A 21,223-nucleotide genomic window follows, 5' to 3' on the forward strand; every position below is an offset into this window, starting at 1 on the left:
GGTTGAAAATTCTTGAGCAAGAGCCGATCCTGCAGTGTTGAGGCAGAATTTCTTCTTCCTCATGGGACTCTCAGTTTTGCTTTTAAGGCCTTTCAAGTGAATAGTTGAGGGTCACCCAAATTATGAAGGGTAGTACCTTTCTTAGAATCAATGGATTAGGGTGCCTGGGTGGCTCAGTGGGTTAAAGCCTCTGCCTTCGGCTCAGGTCATGATCTCAGAATCCTGGGATCGAGCCCCACATCGGGCTCTCTGCTCAGCAGGGAGCCTGCTTCCTCCTCTCTCTCTGCCTGCCTCTCTGCCTACTTGTGATCTCTGTCTGTCAAATAAATAAATAAAATCTTAAAAAAAATAAAATAAAATAAATTTATCTAAGTAAGAAAGTTAAAAAAAAAGATCCACTGGGTTTTGAATGCTTAAGAATTTTGATCTTCAAATTGCTTGCCAGGAAACTATGAATATGACCCAGTGAAAAAAATTCTACTCACAAGAATATGATTAGTCTTTTAGGTACTAGTATTTGGGTCATGATAATTTGAATTAGTCTTTTATTCTGTTTTTTTTTTCTAGTTATTTACATATTTTACAATATGGAATTTCCTTGAACAAGAAACAACAGTTCACACATTAATCAGTACCTCTGTTCTCCAAGACAATTATTTCTCAACTTGGTGAAGTAAGATTTTATGTCTTTTTTTTTTTTAAAAGATTTTATTTGTTTATTTGACAGAGAGAGATCACAAGTAGACAGAGAGGCAGGCAGAGAGAGAGAGAGAGAGGGAAGCAGGCTCCCTGCTGAGCAGAGAGCCCGATGCGGGACTCGATCCCAGGACCCTGAGATCATGACCTGAGCCGAAGGCAGCGGCTTAACCCACTGAGCCACCCAGGCGCCCCAGATTTTATGTCTTTAATACAACTACCAATATGAGAAAATTTTTTCTGGAGTTCAGATTCATATTGGGAAATGAAAGACTTACAAATTTACACATATTTTTAAAATTTAAGTACATTATCTTTTACTGATAAATGCTGCTGGCTAATTAACCCTTGGAGACCTTATTCAAACAGGTTACCACAATTAGCGAAGAAAATGTAAGTGTGAATCTAATTAGCCAGTTGGCTTAGCCTGTTTCTCGCTTAATGTCATGTTCATATGCTTTGCTTTTATAAACACATTGTATGAGAATTAATTTAAAAAGGGAAATTATAGGGGCACATGGGTGACACTGTTGTTTAAGCCTCTTCCTTGGGCTCAGGTTGTGATCCCAGAGCCCTGGGATTGAGCCTCATGTCTAGTCCCACAAGGAGCCCCACATGGGGAGCTTTAGAGCAGGGAGCCTGCTTCTTCCTCTGCCTGCCCCTCTCCCTGCTTGTGTATGCGTGTGCACGAGCTCTCTCTCTCTCTCTCTCTCTGTGTCAAATAAATACATAAAATCTTTAAAATAGAAATAAAAAATATATAAAATATACCATATCTTCCTGACTCTGTTATTTTTTAAAGTAAGGAAGTCTGTGAATGGAAAAAAAAAGAAAAAAAGACTTGAAGAAAGTATAAATACAAAGTATTTGGGCGGTGAGCCGATTTTCTTCTTAGTGCTTTTATGTATTTTATGAATTTGCTACATAAAGGAAGTATTTGTCTATAATCAGAAAATAACTTTTAAAAAGGAAATTAAAAATGTCAGCTCAGTGGTTTCTAGTGATCTGACAGGTGGTGCCAAAGGACACGATAATATCCTTTGGCCATTGGGATTGCACCTTGGCATCCTTAATATAATATCTGTCTCTCCTGAGTTATTTACCTAAAATCTTGAGGCTGTTTCATTTGTAGCCTTAAGGTAACAAATGTTCTTTGTTACCACCACAAAAGTCATTTCAGTTCAACAAATATTTATAAAGTGCTGCCATGTTCTGTTTATCAGGTAATTAACATTTTTCCTGTGTTTATCTAGCAAAACTGTTTATATAAATTAACTTTCACTCTTTCTTGCATTATCCTTTTATATACTTATTTTTCTGTATCTACATCTTTTTTTTTTTTTTAAAGATTTTATTTATTTATTTGACAGAGAGAAATCACAAGTAGGCAGAGAGGCAGGCAGAGAGAGAGGAGGAAGCAGGCTCTCTGCTGAGCAGAAAGCCCGATGCGGGGCTCGAACCCAGGACCTGGGATCATGACCTGAGCCGAAGGCAGCGGCTTAACCCACTGAGCCACCCAGGCGCCCCTGTATCTACATCTTTGAATGACTTTCATTTCCAGTTTCTGAAGTTTGTTGTGTTTTTTTTTAAGATTTTATTTATTTGACAGAGATCACAAGTAGGCAGAGAGGCAGGCAGAGAGAGAGGAGGAGGCAGGCTCCCCGCTGAGCAGAGAGCCTGATGCAGGGCCCATCCCAGGACCCTGGGATCATGACCTGAGCCGAAGGCAGAGTCTTTAACCCACTGAGCCACCCAAACACCCCCTTTTCTGAAGAATTTTATTCAAATGTCGAATTATCAAAGAATTTCAGTTTAGGATATATTACTCTCTTATGATGGTTCTCAATTTTTATTTTTATTGTTATAATTTATAAATCTTACATCTTAAATTTTCTCTAAATAATTAGTAATATTCCCTATCTTTGATTTAGACTATCTAGACCTGTCAAATGTAGACTATCTCTAGTCTAATACGGTACTTCTTAGCCAAATGTGGCCTATTATAATTTGAAATAAATCTTTTTAATTAAAAAGTCATGCTTTTATCTTTTATTTGTATTTAAGTTATGAAAAACATTAGGTTAAATAATTTATTGCTTTTCATCTCTAATATGTGAAGTTCTTGGTATATAGTAATAAAGTTAAATGTTTTCTGAATGTTTCTGAATAGATATAAGGTGAAATGTTAAAGAGGAAAATAAAGTTTTTTGTCCTTTCAAACTATTTCTGACTTTACTAGAATTATCTGTTTTGACAGTCTCTCTTCTTTAGACAGGGACAAGGTATTATTTTAGTGAGGACTGATATGTATAACAGTTCAATAATTGTTCCCCCCTACAAAGTTAGACTAATTGCATTATCTATGATCAGCAAATTATAAGATAGTTTATCATAAAAATATTTAATTTCACGTGTGTTTGTTGAAAATAACATAGTAAGATTTTCTATTGAATGAATTCCAAATTTTCATCACCAGATGGATATTTTTACCAAGAAATTTACATTACATAGTAATTTAAATGAAATAATTATAAAAAGCCATGGCATATTATTACACTGTAGTGGTATCTGTTAACAAAATTCATTTGTGTATTGAAAATATATTTGCATGTATTAAGTCCGGTGATAAATTCATTGAAGGTTAGTACATTGCATGCATTCACCTAAGAAAACATCATATTGCCTCTCAATTTAAGAAGAAAAAGTATTTGTAAGTAAATGATATAATAGAATGTAAATATTTTTACCTACACTATGAAACTAGAACTCCGCTTTTGTTCCACTTTAATTTGTGTAATTACAGGTATTTATTTACAGGTATTCGTGAGAAAAAATCGCAGATAGAAGCTTCCCTAATTCCTGCCACAATTAAAAGATAATCATCTAAAAGGAAAGAGCCATTCTTAAGAATCATTAAAAAAAGGGCTCATCTAATCTGAGTATCACTGAACTTTTTATTGTGAGAACGAAAAGGGACCAACCCTGATACCTTTGAAGTAAACTCTTATCTAGCAGTTGGAAAACAGGCCATCCTAAACCTTCAGTTTATGTTCTTATTAACTGATACTGTTCAAGGAACTATCACTATTGCTGATGCTTGTGCCTAAATACCACTTTTTTAAAATAAGTAATTAATAACTATCATAGAGGATATCCATAGAAACTAAGTTACGGGGTGCCTGGGTGGCTCATTGGTTAAGCATCTGCCTTCAGCTCATGTCATGATCCCAGGGTCCTGGGAACTAGCCCCTTATCGGGCTCCCCACACAGAGGGAAGGCTGCTTCTCCTTCTCCCTCTGCCTGCTGCTCCCCCTACTTGTGCACACTCACACTCTCTGTCAAAGAAATAAATAAAATATTTTAAAAATTAAAAAGAAAAACTAAATTACAAGTTCCTAACATTTTGGGTGCTCTGGCATCATAACACTCCTCCCTTTGATCCTAAATTAGTAATATGGCATGTCGTCATTTTCAAAGTAAATTACTAATAATAGATTTTGAAACCATCAAAATTCTCAAGATATACAGTATATGGATGTGCCCTTGCGTGTCATAAAAGCATTATTGCATGTCCTTGAGCCATACTGCAGTGTTCATTTAAGCCCAGCCCAAAATTTACTGACCAGTCTGGTTGCCATGATCTCTGATCTTGACACATTTCTTTTGGAAACAGGGTAACAGAGATTTTCTAAATTACTCTTTAGTGAAGGATTCGTTTGACAGTCTCTACTATTCATTTAATCTTTTAGAAGGAACACTGTTCAGGAGAAAACTGGCAGGGGCACCTGGGTGGCTCAGTGGGTTAAAGCCTCTGCCTTCGGCTCAGGTCATGGTTTCAGGGTCCTGGGATCGAGCCCCGCATCGGGCTCTCTGCTCAGCAGGGAGCCTGCTTCCCCTCTCTCTCTGCCTGCCTCTCTGCCTACTTGTGATCTCTGTCCGTCAAATAAATAAATAAATAAAATCTTTAAAAAAAAAAAAAAAAGAGAAAACTGGCATTATGCCCCAGGAAGGAACTAAACTTTGTTCACGAAGTAATCTAGGAGTATCTATTCTATGGCAGATGTTGGAGGTGTAGTGGAAAATAGGCAGATCACCCAGGGAATAATGTGTACCTCTTGGAGCTTATGCTCTAGTGGGAAAGGCAGATATGTTACAAATACCAAAAATGGATCATTTGTACAAGTTGTGAAAAGAGCTCTGTAGGAATAAACAAAGATTCTAAGAAAGAATAGTAAGGACAGCTTTCTTTAGATGGAATTTAGGGAAGCTGCTCTGTAGAGGTAATATTTAGGCTGACACCTAAAGGATAAAAAGGAACAAGCAAGCCAAAGAGTGAGTGACATGACACCTAAGCCAGATACCATAAGGGAAAAATTGACATATTTGACAACATAAGAAATTTCTACTTTTTTATAAAAATAAAATCCTAGATAAAAGAGAAACCACAAACTGATGGGGGGTGGGGGTAGATTTTATAAAATATAAGATAAAGAAGGATTTTTTTTTTCTTTTATATTGACATGTGGGAAAACATTCACCATAGGTACAGGTGTAAGGTGATGTTGACTTTTAGCGGTTTTCCAAATACATAGCAGCTTTTTGATTCTAGTTCTGAGAAGATATCCTAGGGATGATTGACAAATGTATAAAAATTTTATACAAGGATGTTTGTAGTATTATAAAATATGAAACACACTAAACATTCATTTGTAGGGGGTTGAGTGAATAAATTAGGTTACCTTTGTGCAATGAAATACTAGCCACTATACAGCCATTAAGCCATATAAACTTAATATAAGTTTATACAGAAAGAGGTCTGGAAAATTTTAAGTGGAAAGTAATTTATGGAACAGTATGCATAGTACGTACCTTATTGTACCTTATCAATAATTATAAACATGCATTTGAAAATGAGCTACACTATATTCATATTGTAAATGCATTTATATGTTTAAAGAGAAGTCTGTAATGATATACTCCAGACTTTTTAACACTGGATATGAAATTGTGAGAGATTTATGTTTTTCAACTTTATGGATTTCTGTTTAAATGTTAATATTTGTTTCCAGCTGTATTACTTTTGTAGAAAAAAGGAAAAGTGATTTTCATTTCAAGAAAAGAAAAAAAAAAACATTTGAAAGGAGCTAAGAAAATTCTGTTTACTTCTTTGCAAGTACTCCCACACTAGTTTGTCTCCTATTTCTTAGTAAACCCAAAAGAGCAGGCTGATTAAGTGAGAAGGTTATAGCAATAGCAAGCAGCAGTCATCTGCTTACTTATATTCAGTAGTGATGTTATTTGTTGGTGTATTATTTGTCTCTTCCTACTAGAATTCAAGCCTCATGAGAGCAGGGACTATTTTGTTCCCTGCCTTGTCTAGAACAGTGCCTGGCTCAGAGTAGGTGCTCAATAGTATTGAATGACTGTGTGAAAAAGTGAAAGAGAGGACTCCAGCCTATGTCCTGCTGAGAGCCCTAAAAAGGCCAGTTTCTTCTCTGCTCTTGATTTCCTTTTGTGTTTATTCTTATTTATTAATAATTTTTTTTTTCTGCTCTCCCCTACCAGTTCCCATGAGAATTCTCACCCACTTTGTTTCTTCATTTTCCTGTCTGCATCCCTGCTGGGATATCCCTGAGCCTCTCTTTCTCCTGGCCACCAAACAAACCTAAAGGAAGCCTGGCTCCAAGGCGACCGCAGATGCCCACTTGAGCTTACATTTGCTTGCTCACCTGACTGCCTGACCTTTAGAACTCACTCTACAATCCTAATTAATATTCTAGCCTTTTCATTCCTACTTGAGACAAAAGATGTTACTGTGGTTTTTCCCTTTTATTGTCCCTCCTTCCCTCAATGTCATTTCAATTAGTTTCATCAGCTACTACTCTTCTGGGAATTCCACTCTCCTCCCAGTGTAATTGTTACAGGCAGTCCTGTCTGTTGATGTTATTCCATTTGCATAAAATGGTTGTTACTGTTACTGCTGGAGTAGTGGTGGCGCTTTATGTGAGTGCTGCAATTCTCGCTGACCACATGGGGACCACCTTCTGGCCCCTACCACTAGTCATCCTTTCCCAAACCTGTGTTCCTATCTCTTCTACCTTTTCCCATCCCTTAATGGGAAGGATTGGAAAAGGTAGATGGGAAGGGAAGTGCTTGGACTGTCTTTGGAGTTGGGAAGAGTGGAGTCCTGGATTCCATCTGAAGTAACATGGCCCAGGCATGCCAAGGAGAGTACCAGAAGGGTGACCCAGGCAGGCAGGCAGGCAGTCACCCATCTACCTTCCCATAGTACCTTTGTCTCTTTGGGGAGGCGGCACTGCCAGCAGCCTGTTTTCAAGTTTTAGTCAATAGTAGATGCTATGGATGATGTATTGTGACTCTACTGTGTATTTTTATTGCATATATGTTACATCGTGGTTGAATTGTATTCAAGGCAGGCAATATATGTATCACTGTAACACTATTTCTCTTGGGCAGGCGGGGGGGTGGGGGGGATATTTTAGGTCCAAAATAACTGATCCATTATTAAACTTTCCTACCTTGATGCCATCCAAAGTTGGGAATTTTGTATTTGGGTAGTGATATATCTTAAGTCAAATACTTACTGGTTGACAAGTGAAAGGTACACACACACACACACACACACAAAATTTCTTAATTTTCAAAAGGACAGGGGCACCTGGGTGGCTCGGTTGTTAGGTGTCTTCAGCTCAGGTCATGATCTCAGGGTCCTGGGATTGCGCCCCACATCGGGCTCTCTGCTCAGTGGGGAGCTTGCTTCCCCTCTCTCTCTGCCTGCCTCTCTGCCTACTTGTGATGTCTCTCTGTCAAATAAATAAATAAAATCTTTAAAACAAAAAAAGGTTTTTCAAAAGGACAAACTGAGGGTCACCTGGGTGGTGCACTTGGTTAAGCATCTGTTTCCACTCAGGTCATGATCTCAGGGTTGTGAGATTGACCCCTGTGCTGGGCTCTGTGCTCAATGCCAAGCCTGCCTAGAACTCTTTCTCCCTCTCCCTTTGCCCCTCTCCCCACCATGCGTACTCTTTCTTTCTCTCTCAAATAAATTGATAAATCTAAAAAAAAGGACAAACAGTCATTTTTACCATATTGGTTTTATTCATTCATTCATTCATCCATTCATTCATTTATTGGCCTGTTTAATGTGGCTGCTCAAGGCCTGGGCAAAGTGGGGAGTGCCCTGGAATTGGGCAGGTAGGCAGGGTGGGTGGTCTGCAGACCCATACCTGACTATAGGAGAGGATGCTGAATGATGGGGGCTGGCCCAGGCATGCCAAGGAGAGTACCACAAGGGTGACCCAGACAGGCAGACCCACGAGGGGGACCTATAGGCCAGCCCTTGAAAAGATATCTAAGCCATGTGGTGAGTGCTCAGGTCAGAGCCTCGCCCAGGGAGACAGGGTTGGGGCTAGTTGGGGGCTCCAAGAGCCTAGGGACTGGCATCCCTAAGGGCCTCCTCGAACTGGAACTCAAGGCGTGTCTGCTGGTTGGACTCAAGCAGCTCCAGGAGGTGGGTTTGGGGTGGTCATTCTTCTCCAGGTGGTTCAGACAGAAGTTGATCTGGCCCAACGTGGAGTTAATGGCAGCATATTCTGCCTCCCCGAAGCCATCATCCTCGAATTGTGCACCCAGCTCCACTGTCATGCCCAGGTCCTTTTGGGGCCCACATTGCTGGCTCAGGGCATCTCAAGGGCCTTGTGACGATGGAATGCAGAATAGTTGCACCGAGAGCTGGTACCCTCACATTGGTTTTTTAAAAAAACAGTATAAGCTTCCAAGAGTATAAATAAATGTGTGCCTGTCTTTTCTCACTTTTAAAGTTATTAAGACTTTTTCAACAGTATGAAGAGAACTTGAAGTCAGTTCAAATCAAAATTTATTTTATTAATGATAGAGTATGATTTGTCCTTGATTATTAGCTATTTAAGTTTAGATTTGACTTTATAAGACAATTGCAAATTGTAGAGTTTATCTGTTTATTCATTAGTCGATAAAGTGCATATACAGAGGCAAATTTATTCATTCCACAGATAGATATTGAGCACCTATTACATGCTAGGCATCGTTTTAGGCAGTCAGTGTGGGGGAAAGAAGGCAAAAGGGAAGTAGGAAGGGCAATCAAAACTCCATTCCCTTACAAATAGCAAAATATATATGCATTTGCCCTCTGCCTTAGCAATCTAACTTCTAAAAATCTGGTGAAATCTCAAAATTATCTGGTGAAATAAGTAATTTATCATAATTCACAGGGATATTTGTAGTAGCAGTAGAAAGGCTAGGAACAACCCAAATGTCTGCTAATAAGCCATAATATACCACTCAATGGAGACTGTCTGCTCAGCACACCCTTTGTAGCTGGGAAGCAAGTGTTGTCTTGAAGTGGGAACTGATCAGAGTATCTCCATATCCATATCTGCCATGGGCAAGTTTGGGTTTTGTTCTAAGGACCCATTAAAGTTTTGTTAGTGGGAAGTGACGTGAAATGTCAGTGGTTGCTCTGGACACTGAATCCTAGAGGAACAAGGAGACCTATTAGGAGACTGTGATCTAGGTAAGAAATGCTTTTGGTAAGGGAGTTGGAGAGAACTGCATGGCTCAAGATACACTTTGGAGGAAGAATTGGTGAGATTTAGTGCTAGGTGGAGGTAGGAGGCAAGGGGAGTATAGGAGTAGTTTTACTAAATACACACAGCTGTGTAAGGGAGGCTGATTCGGCTGCTGCTGGCTGAACTGGACCACTTCCCAGCATGAGGACATCCCAGTTGCCCCTTGCCCTCTCCAGATCCTGCATGCTGGTGTGCATTTGTTATGTCAGGGAAGCCACTTTGAGAGTATGCTGGTTCACTTTCAGGACTGCCAGCCAGGTACCTGAATGCCCCTTTAGATACATGTGTGCAGTGTGATGTCGCCTTAGAGCTTGTCTGTGTCTTAGCATGTGAAGAAAGGGAACAGACTGAGGCCCGATTGAAGTGAAGCGACACAAAGCTGCTGGAGGTCAAGGCAACACTAGTCAGGCAGCACTATCCTGAGGCCCCCGGTATGCCGAGCCCTATGTGGGGCTTGCTGAGAGGTCAGTAGCGAGTAGTGCAAAGAACGTAGTAGAAGCAGACACTTCTGTCTAAAGTCTAGGCTTATTGTGTGACCCTGAGCTACCCCTCTGAGCTTCATTCATCTTGGATGTATTGAATTTAAAATGTCCATTAGATATCCAAGTGAAGACATCAGTTAGATAGTTGGATAGTATATAATTCTGGAGCTTGGAAAGCAGGCCTAAAAGCACAAATTTGAGATTTTTCAGCAAATGTAGACTCTATTTAAACTCGTAAGATTGGAAATGATCACTGAGGCAGAGAGTATAGAAAAAGGGGCAGACCTCAAAGTGAGTTCTGAAGCACTTCCATATTTGGAGTTTTGGCTGAGAAGAAGGAGCTAACAATTTGATGCACAATATTTGGGTATTTTATAGACATCTCAAATTCAGTGTATCTAAAAAGACTTTTTTTTTTTAAACATTTTATTTATTTATTTGAGAGAAGAGAGAGACAGTGAGAGAGAGCATGAGCGAGGAGAAGGTCAGAGGGAGAAGCAGACTCCCCGTGGAGCTGGGAGCCTGATGTGGGACTTGATCCCGGGACTCCAGGATCATGACCTGAGCTGAAGGCAGTCGCTTAACCAACTGAGCCACCCAGGCGCCCTCAAATTCAGTGTATCTAAAACAGATACACTTCTTCTCTGTTTCCTCCATGGTTAATGGCATTACCCTGTCATCCATCATCATCAGAGACTTGGGAATGGTCCTGTTCTGGTTCAGCTCCACACTCCTGGTGACCAAGACCTTTCTCATTTTAAATATCATCACAATCTGTCTTTTCCCCTCCATCTCACTACCTGTCTTGGTTCCTGCCCTAATGACGTCTCAGTTCTATTTCTGCAGTAGCATCCTGTCTAATTTTTCTATTCGAGTCTCACCTCCTTCTGATCTAATTTTTACAGTTGCTAGAGTCATTTTTTTTTAATGTGGTATAAACACATAAGTCTCCTGCTGTGTTTGCCAGATTTCACAAATAAAAATACAGGGCACCTAGTTAAATTTAAGTTTCAAACCAACAATGAATAATTGTAAGTGTAATTATATACTATGCAATATATAAGAACTATGTATGCAAAATAATTATTTTTTGCTTATTCAAAATGCAAATTAACTGAGCATTCTCCTCCTTTATCTGGAAATGCTACTCTTGCTTCAGAGTCAAAATATTTCACCATGGCTTTCAGGATGAAAGCTAAATGTCCTAACATCACATTGTAAGAGTCAGCATGTTCTCACCCCTGTATGCTGTATGAACTGCTTCCAGTGTTCTGAATTTGCTGTGCTGCTTTACTCCTCTGAACCTATGAGCATGTATTCACCTCTTCCCAGCATGTCTCCTCTGTTCTCAGTTCTCTGGTTCATTCCTGTTGTTAATACTCAGACCTCACCCCCTCCTCCCCACTCTGTGGATAATAATAGGAACACCAGCTTTTCTTCTGCAATCTCAAACATTCTTTGTTTAATATTATCATGGAATTTATCATATTGTAATTTCATTAATTTTTTAACCCATCTCTCTTCCTTAGATTTTGAGTTCCTTGAGTTTAGGCTAAAGATTGTATCTTCTCACTCTGTGTCCTTGGCACATAGTGGGCTGTCGATATCTAAATGAACCAATGAATGAGCAAATGAGAAAGTAGGAAAGAAACCATAAGCATTAGCCACAAAACTGACCATTGGTGTTTACCCAACTCTTCCCTGCCTTGACTCCTAGATGAGTCAGGAGGTAGGCAACCTCCTTTGTTTTCCTCTTGGCCCCCAAGGAAGCTCCTTAAGAGCGGAAGCCAGGTTTTGTTCTCTGTATCCCCAGGCCCTTGAATTGTAGGTGCTCATATATATTTATTCAATGAAAGAAAGAATAAAAAATTCATTAATGAGGGCACCTGGGTGGCTCAGTGGGTTAAGCCTCTGCCTTTGGCTCAGGTGATGATCTCAGGGTCCTGGGATTGAGCCCCGCATTGGGCTCTCTGTTCAGCAGGGAACCTGCTTTCTCCCTCTCTCTGTGCCTGCCTCTCTGCCAACTTGTGATCTCTGTCTGTCAAATAAATAAATAAAGTCTTTAAAAAAAAATTATTGAATGAATGAGTATATCTTGCAGGGCTGCAGGTTTATTGTCCCTTGCATCAAAGGACAGTACCTCTGCATTAGGTCCTAGAGAAGGTAACCTCCCTCCACGGCTATGACATGTTTGATTCTTCCTCCCAGTTCCTTTCCTTCACTCCCTCAGCCTAGAAGAGTAGAACTGTTTTCTCCCTACAGCAGCCGGCATATAACAGCTCAGTAAGTGCTAACAGTCCTTCACAGATGGAGCCTCCTTTTTCCTTCAGGGCTCCAGCCTCTGCCCTTCTTCCCAACTCTAGGAGCCCAGGCCTGACAAGCCATTGCTTCTCTCCCAGGGATAATGGGTTTCCGCACTTCTCACACAGGGGAGCAAGGTTTTCTTTGTCTCCCACCAGGGCAGTGCAATTAAATAAGACTAAAGTTAAGTGAGTCTAATTATTTTTTTATTAATGTTTAACTACTATATTTCTTTTTCAATTAAGTAATTGTATCTTTATGCTCAAAGGTCTTTTTTTTTCATATAGATGGAAGTTCATTTATTTTATTAAAAGAAATACCACCTGTAAAACTATATTAATGATGAGTTCTGTGATTATTTCCTTTTAGTAACATTTTGAGATGTAATAATTAATCTGGCTCAAGTTCAAAGACAGAAAACTCAACACCAGAAATTCCTACCAGCAAGGAATATAAACAAATCTTAACAATTGTCCCCTTAAATAACAAAAATCCTTGAGATCAAATTCTTGCAAATAGAAATGTTTTTCAAAAATGTAGGAGAGAAGTTCAAGAAAGCATGTCAAAACAACAAAACTCAGTCTGCATTTTTGTGATTGTAATTGATCAAAGTCTGTTTGCAATAGATTTGAATGTGAATAAATTAAATGTGACATTGATTTGGCAGAAGCACACTAGTGATTGGCAAGAACACGTAGCAAGAGCAGCTTCTGCTACAGGAGAACTTGCTTGCTTGTTGTCTCATTCTAATAGATTTCTTACCAACCTGGTACTGTCATACTACCTAAGCATATTCATTTATTTACCCTTCTGGTTTCTGATCCCATCCAACCAAGAATCAGTTCATTTTTTATTACTAATCTAGCAGGCATTGCCTTGGGTCTGATACAGAGTACCTTTTGGTGACCTATGTCCCTCCCTGCTTTTTTTTCTCTCTCCCTTTCATATAATGAACAAATGTGATCTAATAACTTTTTTTTTTTTTAAATCCTGACAGTTCAACTTGTAGAACTAGAAAATGTAGTTTAAATCAACAATTTGGCAATATTTTCAAGCTTGGGCATTGCTGTCATATTTATTAGGCCTGAATTATTTCATGGTATATTACAAAAATGACACTGTAAAAAGAATATTCAGCTTAGAACATTTTGGAATGGTTGTACACCAAATTCCCATTATAATTATTTTGATTGTGGGGTAGAGGAAAGTTGCATATTCTGGGAGGCTACTTTTTGGGTGAGACCACTGTATAGTAACCAAATGTATATGGTTTGGGAACCTGGAACGTACTTTCTGCCAAATTTTCACTTATACTGTATTTACTAAATCTTTTGTATTCTTCAAAATATTTTTTTCTTAAATTGAGAAAAGGCAGGGTGCTTATACTTTAAAATTTTTAATATTCATTAAAGTAAAAAATATTCATATGTATAGTTTAAATTATGGAAAGAAATTACTGGAACTGTCAAAGTCAAATGTATTTATATTATATATAGCACATGTGTGGCAAGAGGTGAAAAAAACAAATGAATTGGGGAGATGTACTTATTAATTTAAGTATTTTAGAAAGTTTATCTCTTTCCAAGACTAAAACTTTCATTGTATCTTTATCTTATGTGCTCTTTGAAAGTATTTACCTAGATCCAATAGTTTGGTTTTTTTTCTTTAAAGATTTTATTTATTTATTTGACAGACAGAGATCACAAGTAGGCAGAGAGGCAGGCAGAGAGAGGGAGAGAGGAGGAAGCAGGCTCCCTGCTGAGCAGAGAGCCTGATGTGGGGCTCGGTCCCAGGACCCTGAGACCATGACCTGAGCTGAAAGCAGAGGCTTTAGCCCACTAAGCCACCCAGGCGCCCCTAGATCCAGTAGTTTTATTAAAGTTATATCTACATTATACCTTTGCCACAAATATATTGCTAATTTATAATTTCAAATTAAAACTTTTAAAGACTTCGATTTCTTTTTTTTTTCTTTTAGTATGTGATGTAACTTGATCAGTATGAAATGGCCTTGTTTTTAATCCTACAGAAGATGTGAAAAAAGAATCTAGTGACATGACTAATTTTATCATTATGCATAAGACTGACTCCTACGTCTTTGCTTGCTCTCAAATGTAAGAAACTCTCTAACAATAAAGAACTGTTTAATTTACTTTAAACTGTATTTAGATTTTATCTTGAGATGTGTTTTGTACTTAAGTTTGAGGAACATAGTTATATATGTTATACTTGGAATTCACAAGTAGTTGAAACCAAATGGAGACCATTTATAAATACTAAGCTCCAGGGAAGCATGGAACCAGAACATCAAAGAAGCATTGGATTATAATATGCATATGTGTATTGTGCCTGCTTTTTTTCTTAGCTGGATTTATAGCACTTTTAAAACAAACATTATAATTCCCTAATTCCCTTACCATTAGCTCTGTTCCATTCACAGATCCATTTATATGAAAATTATCAAATTATTTTAAAATCTGTTATTATGGAATTTTATATTTAATATGCATATCACACCATCAGCATGATATATATGTATATAGAGAGCATTACTAAAACACTCCTTGCTAGAAGAATTCTCAGTTGAAATAGGGTTAGGGGATTAGGATCTTGAATTATATCAAACTATTATGTGCTTTTATTTATACATATGGCACATACAAAGAAATTTAAAAATACTAGTGACATTTTATATATCTTTAGTAATAATGGGTAATTTGTAATTACCTTCCCTTGTTTACTAGAATATATATGTAAAAACAGATAATATTCCTAAGGTGTTTTTGTATGTATGCTTAGATCTTTATCCAAATATTCGATTCCATTTAATAGTATAGACTCGGAATTGTTCATTCTCACACCTCTAGTCCAAGTGTGGCCCCAGAGATGCAGAATGATGTGGATCCCTGAAAAGTCTTGGGTAACCTTTTTGACTCACTCAGATATTTCTCAGCCCTTCTCTCCTCAGTACTTGAGTGATAAACTTTCTTGCAGCTCTCTTCCATCAGAGAGCACTTGCGTCAGTTCTCTCCCTTCCCTGAGATACTAGAATGGAGTTCCACGGTTCAAGTTTACATTGCCTCGGTTCCCATAATCTCTCGCAAGGAATTATTACAGAGATGTCTAGTCCCATCCTGCCATTTGTTTTACCTCTTTTTTTTCATAGTTCTAATATTCAGTTCTATTACCTAACACCTCCCACAGGTATAACTGTGTATCAGAGCTGATTTCTACACCATCTCAGAAAATTCATGTAAACTAGAATTGGCACAGGGGACTGTGTGATTGAATTGGGATTATATCATCACTGAGGTCTATGAATAGCTGTTAAAGTCAGCATGTCAGTAGATTCCATTTTCAAGTGTTTTGTCTGTATGTTATTAATTTAAAAAAACCTTTGTCCAACTTAGCAAAGTACAAAACTTTGTACCACACTTAGCAATTTGCAACACTGAGTACAGTACTACAGCTACCAAAAGTGCTCTTAACCAGAGCTTAGGCAAGAAGTGGCACTGGAAGGGACCTTGAGCTATACCTTTTGGGGCTTGAGTTCACATCATTGAATTAATGAATTGCACACAGTAAATAACCATTAACTTGACTGTGCTAAAAACAGCAGTGAGCTTTTTAAAAGCATCCAGGAATTTTTTAAAGGCATTCAGTTATTTTCCTTTTTTAAATAAAGTCTTGGGCACCTGGGTGGCTCAGTGGGTTAAAGCCTCTGCCTTTGGCTCAGGTGGTGATCCCAGGATCCTAGGATCAAGCCCCGCATCGGGCTCTCTGCTCAGCGGGGAGCCTGCTTCCCTTCCTCTCTCTCTGCCTGCCTCTCCGCCTACTTGTAATCTCTGTCAAATAAATAAATAAAATCTTTCCAAAAAAATCTGTAAAAAAAAGTCTTAAGTGTAATCCTTCACAAACAATAATAATGTATAATATGACATGGAAAAATACATAAATTCAAACGTTAATACGTAGTACTTTTTACAACTGAATTTGTCTCTTTTCCCAGTATCAAGGCTTCATAAAAAAAAATTTAAGCTAATTTGCTCCAACTGAATACCCTGCTGCCTGTTGAAATGAAGGAGATTATCACAGAATAGTCATTCATTAACAGTATATTCAGGGAAAGTTCTGAAATAACAGATTTTGCTATAAGCTCATGCTTCGTTTTGAGTATGGTTTCTTTCTTTTCTTCCTTGAGCTAAGTTAAAAGTGATATCCTTCAATACTTCACTCTCAGGGACTCGTAGATGTGAACTTCTCAGAATGGGGTTGACCTCATGCATGACTTTCTGATTGTCAACTCCACTGGGCTCCACCTAGATGGAGAAAACCCACTGCTGACATTACTGCTTCAAAGCCCAGGCCAGGGAAGCCAGGACAGTGGTGTAGGACATGGATGGTTTGGTGCGCGGATGCTCTTTGTTGGATAGGAGTAGAGAGAGAGTAAGGCATTGTCTCCCTCCTGCCTTCTGCTATTAATTTGAGGGCTGCATATAATCACAACTGTCTCCTTGCCTTCGGGTTGTACTTCTCATCAAAGATAACTGATATCTTTGCAAGCCTTAAGAATACCTCAAAATCCAAAGCAGTAGTTTCCATGGACAGCATTATGATACTCCTCATGTGCTCAAGGAGTGTCCAGTGGGTAACGTAAAGTTCCAGTGCATCAAGCATATAGCATAGTGTCCACAAATCTAGCATCATTCAGTGCAGTGAGGTCCTCCATTCGGGTCATTTCTGTCACTGTAAATTCTGTTATGTAGATTCAAGTTTTCATCTTGTATTTTCCTTTAGCCTGAAGTACTTTCTTTAATGTTTCTTTTGGTAGGGGGTTGTGATAAATTTAGCCTTTGTTTGCCTGAAAATGTTACCACTTCATTTTTGAAGGGATATTTTCATATAGGATTTTATATATTTTAATATATTTTATATATAAAGTTAGCAGTTTTTCTTATCTTTCAGCACATTGAAGTCAATCCATTGTGTTACGCCTTGCATTCTTTCTGATGAGAACTCAACAGTATTTATTTTTGTCTCTTCTGTAAATAAATCTTTTTTCTGTAGCTGATCTTAAGATTTTCTCTTTTTCGTTAACTTTTAGCAATTTGATTTTATGTATTTTGGTTTTGTATTTCTCCTGCTTGGAGTTTGTTTTGTTTGGTTTGGTTTTAGTTTTGGTTGGGTTTTTTTTTGTGTTTGTTTGTTTGGTTTTTTTTTTTTTTTTTTTAGTTTCTTAGATATATAGATTTATGTTTGCCTATTTGGAATATTTTTACCCATTATTTCCTCCCCTTCCTATCTTCTCTGTGACTCCACTTACATATTAGAGTGTTTGATATTGTCCCACAGCTTACTGAGGCTCTCAAAAAGGGGCTCTCTTTTTCCCCCCCCGTTACATCAGTTTGGATGGTTTCCGTTGCCTTGTTTTCAGATTCATTGTTCTTTTCTTCTGCAGTGTCTAATTTGCTGTTAGATAAATCCATTATGTTTTCCACTTCTTTTTTTCACCTGTAAGTTCCATTTGATTCTTCTTAGTTTCTATTTTTTCTTTATATTCATTTTTCTTTTATGTCTTTGAACATATTTATAGTAGTTTTGATAAACTTATATTTATCACATAATTATGAGATATTTTCATGATTTCTATCATGTGTGATTCTGCTTCTGTTGTCTGGGTTTGGATCACACTTTCCTTCTTCACTTCTTTTTTTTTTTTAATTTATTTATTTTGACAGACAGAGATCACAAGTAGGCAGAGAAGCAGGCAGAGAGAGAAAGGAGGAAGCAGGCTCCCTGCTTGAGCAGAGAGCCCAATGCGGGGCTCGATCCCAGGACTCTGAGATCACGACCTGAGCCGAAGGCAGAGGCTTTAACCCACTGAGACCCAGGCGCCCCCCTTCTTCACTTCTTGATTGGATGATGAACACTGAAATAGTATATTGTTTATAGTCTGGGTTTTGATGTCCTGCTTTTAAAAATGTTGAGTTTTATCCAGAGGACATGAAATTAAAGGTTTATCAGCCAAACCTTTGGAAGCTTATTTTTAAGTTTTGTTAGAATGGATCTAGCAGTGGTATCCAATAGGAGTTTCTAGTGACATTTAGCTACTAAACACTTGAAATATGTCTAGTGCAGTGGATGAGCTGAAGTTTTAATTTATTTTAAGTAATTTAAAATGTGTGGATAGTGGCTATTGTATTGGACAACACATGTCTAGAGTTACCTCTACTCTCCACTTTACTCCTAAAGAGTGATCTTTCTGAGTGTCTGAATACCTGTGTGTTCAGTGTGTTCAGTGAGGCATCTCTGGCTGATTAGAACTTGAATGTCTTTTATTTTCATGCATGTTCCAACAGTTACTCAGTTTATAGCTCCTAACTAGTTATTCCTGACCCTGTAGCATCTCACCCTACCCTCATACTCAGTGGGACACTTAAGTGGGTCCCCTATGCAGATTTCTAGAACTTTTTTCCTCTGTACTGTGGTATTCTACCCCACAAACTCTGACTTCCTCGGCCTCTGTAACCAACGTCTCCATCTCTTTAGCACAACTTTTGCTTGGGTTCACCCACCCTATGCAGCAGCCCATAATATGTCTGCAGGCAGAAAGCTGAAGCAATACAGGGCTTATCTCATTTGTTTCCCTTCTCTCAGGAATCACAGTACTGTACTACCTATTGTTTAATATCTGATAAGTTGATAGTTGTTTATGGCAGAAAGACTAATGTGGTACTAGTTACTCTATCTTGTTCTCAAGTCAGCAGACGATGTTTTACTAACACCTCTATCCTCAGTCAAGTGGTAATGATTGCTGCCTTTGTCGAGGGCTGTGGCACTTTAAAACATTGAAGATTTTTCAGTTTAGCAAAATCATGAACTTTGTCTATTTATTCTTCATAAGAATAACCATTGATATAGGGATTCTGCTATTTACAAAGTTTTCACAACAGTTGTTCAATTTCACAAAATAGTGAGTTAAAATTTTAATTACTTAAACAGTTTAAGTATTGAAGAAACTTTATTTCTACTCTGAAGTAAAAAAAAAAAAAAGGATGGATATAAATTTGGTATGTTTATTTTTTAATGAAATGATAAATAATCCACCCGTTTATCGACTATCTAAAGTCCACTACAGAAAAATTCACCTGTACCCTCTTCTACTATCTTATCAGTGCTCTGCTGAGCCAGGCCTTACAACTTCCCCAGTCCTTCCCCAGTCCTTACAACAGCCCATGGAAGAAGACAGCATTGTTAACTCCATTTTACACAAGGAAACTGAGACACAGAGAAGTTCAGCAACACTGACAGGGTCACGGAGATAGGACATGCCCGAACTGGGATTTGTATGCAGGCGGTCCTATTTCAGAGCCCATGGTCTTAACCACAAACTTTCAGAAGACCTAACAATGTGAAGAATATACATATGAGTATTTGAGGTGTAAATATTTATACATACACAGTCATTTTATTTCCATTTTTCAGATAAAGAAACGGAGACTGAGTCTCAATGTGGTTTTGATTTGAATTTCCCTGATGGCTAATGATGATGAATACTTTTTCATGTGTCTGTTAACCATTTGTATGTCTTCTTTGGAGAAGTGTCTGCTCATGTCTTCTGCCCATTTTTTGACTTGATTATCTGTTTTTTGGGTGTTGAGTTTGAGAAGTTCTTTATAGATCTTGGATATCAGACAAAACACCATAGTTGTATTTACATTTAAGCCAGCTTTCCTCCAGTAATAGTTACTATTTTGGTTGACCATGCACTTTGTTTTTTCTTTAAACTTTTCTTCTGTGTCAGTAGACCACCAAGGATCCAGGTTTCCATTTTTATCATACTTTCTACCTAGGAAAAAGGAAAGTTAAAAGATATTTGTACCACCTGTGTTCTCTTCTAGGATTTTTATAGTTTTAGGTCTCACATTTAGGTCTTTCATCCATTTTCAATTTCTTTCTGTGTGTGGCAGTCCAGTTTCATTCTTTTGCATGTTGCTGTTTCCCAGGTTTCCCAGCAGCATTTATTGAAAAGAGTTATTTCCCACTGGATATTCTTTCCTGCTTTGTCAAAGATTAATTGACCAGCTATTTGTGGGATCATTTCTGGGTTTTCTATTCTGTTCCGTTGACTTATGTATCTATTTTAGTGCCAGACCCATACCATCTTGATGATTAAAGCTTTGTAATGAAAAAAGAAACTGAAACTGAAAAATACTTAAGTGACCTTCTTGGTGTCACAGTAAAAGATGGTTTGGCATGGAAATTATGTCTCTTTGAGTCAAAGACCTATCTAGATGGTCATCATTGTTGTTGTTTTTTAATGAAAATGTGTAATATTGGAAATAACAGTAGGGGTGTTCATTAAGCAAATCGTGGTACGATGCCAAGTCATAAAACCATCTTTTTTTTATGTTGAAGAATATTGTCAGGGAAAAAAGCAGCACATAAAAGGATATTTGTTTTAAACATAAACATTTATATGAAGACCTACTTGCTTGCTCTTGGTTTATCTCTACACATTGAAAATAAACATACTGTTTTTATTGATGAACATACTTAGACTTAAGGTATTCTTCAAGAAAACTCTTATTTTATGATAATTCCTACTGTAAGGAAAAATTCTTATTTTATGGTAATTCCTACTGTAAAATAGGCTTTGTTACACAAGTCCACAGATTCCTATTTTTTTCCACCTAACTACTTTCATTTTATCTATTCCAAATATTTACAAAACTAGATTTCCTTTCATACATGATTTATGTTGTTTAATTTTCCTGGAGGCTGTTAGGAGGGGTCTGGTAACAATTAGTTAAAAAAAAGAAAGACAAAAAGGAAATCCTTTTCTAGGAAAAATTATCATCTCCATGTTTCTCAACTTTGAAATTTTTAATGTCTTCATATGTTAAAATAATTAACATATTCGCAGTGGGTTTATTTGCCTAAATGGTTATTGTAAGAAGGAAATTTGGCAGAGTGATGGTGAGTAAAGAGAAATTGTGTGGAGACAGAACAAAAGAAGCAACAGCTTTCTGTCCTCAATTGTCTTTGATGCAGAAGCTAGAGGCTTACACCAGCTGTAAGACTGCAACAGTAGAGCTGAGGTAAATAAAGCAGCGT

At 37.8% G+C, this 21,223-nt stretch overlaps 1 protein-coding gene and 1 pseudogene across 1 annotated transcript in view; one reads left to right on the forward strand and one right to left on the reverse strand.

Annotated features, from left to right (window-relative positions):
* Nucleotides 1-21,223, forward strand: part of NDUFAF2 (NADH:ubiquinone oxidoreductase complex assembly factor 2) — a 161,902-nt gene that overhangs the window by 138,613 nt on the left and 2,066 nt on the right. The gene's annotated exons all lie outside the window — the stretch shown is intronic.
* On the reverse strand, nucleotides 8,094-17,592 carry LOC125100183 (bublin coiled-coil protein-like; annotated as a pseudogene).

This window comes from Lutra lutra, chromosome 5 (genome assembly GCF_902655055.1).
Source record: "Lutra lutra chromosome 5, mLutLut1.2, whole genome shotgun sequence".
NCBI lineage: Eukaryota > Metazoa > Chordata > Mammalia > Carnivora > Mustelidae > Lutra > Lutra lutra.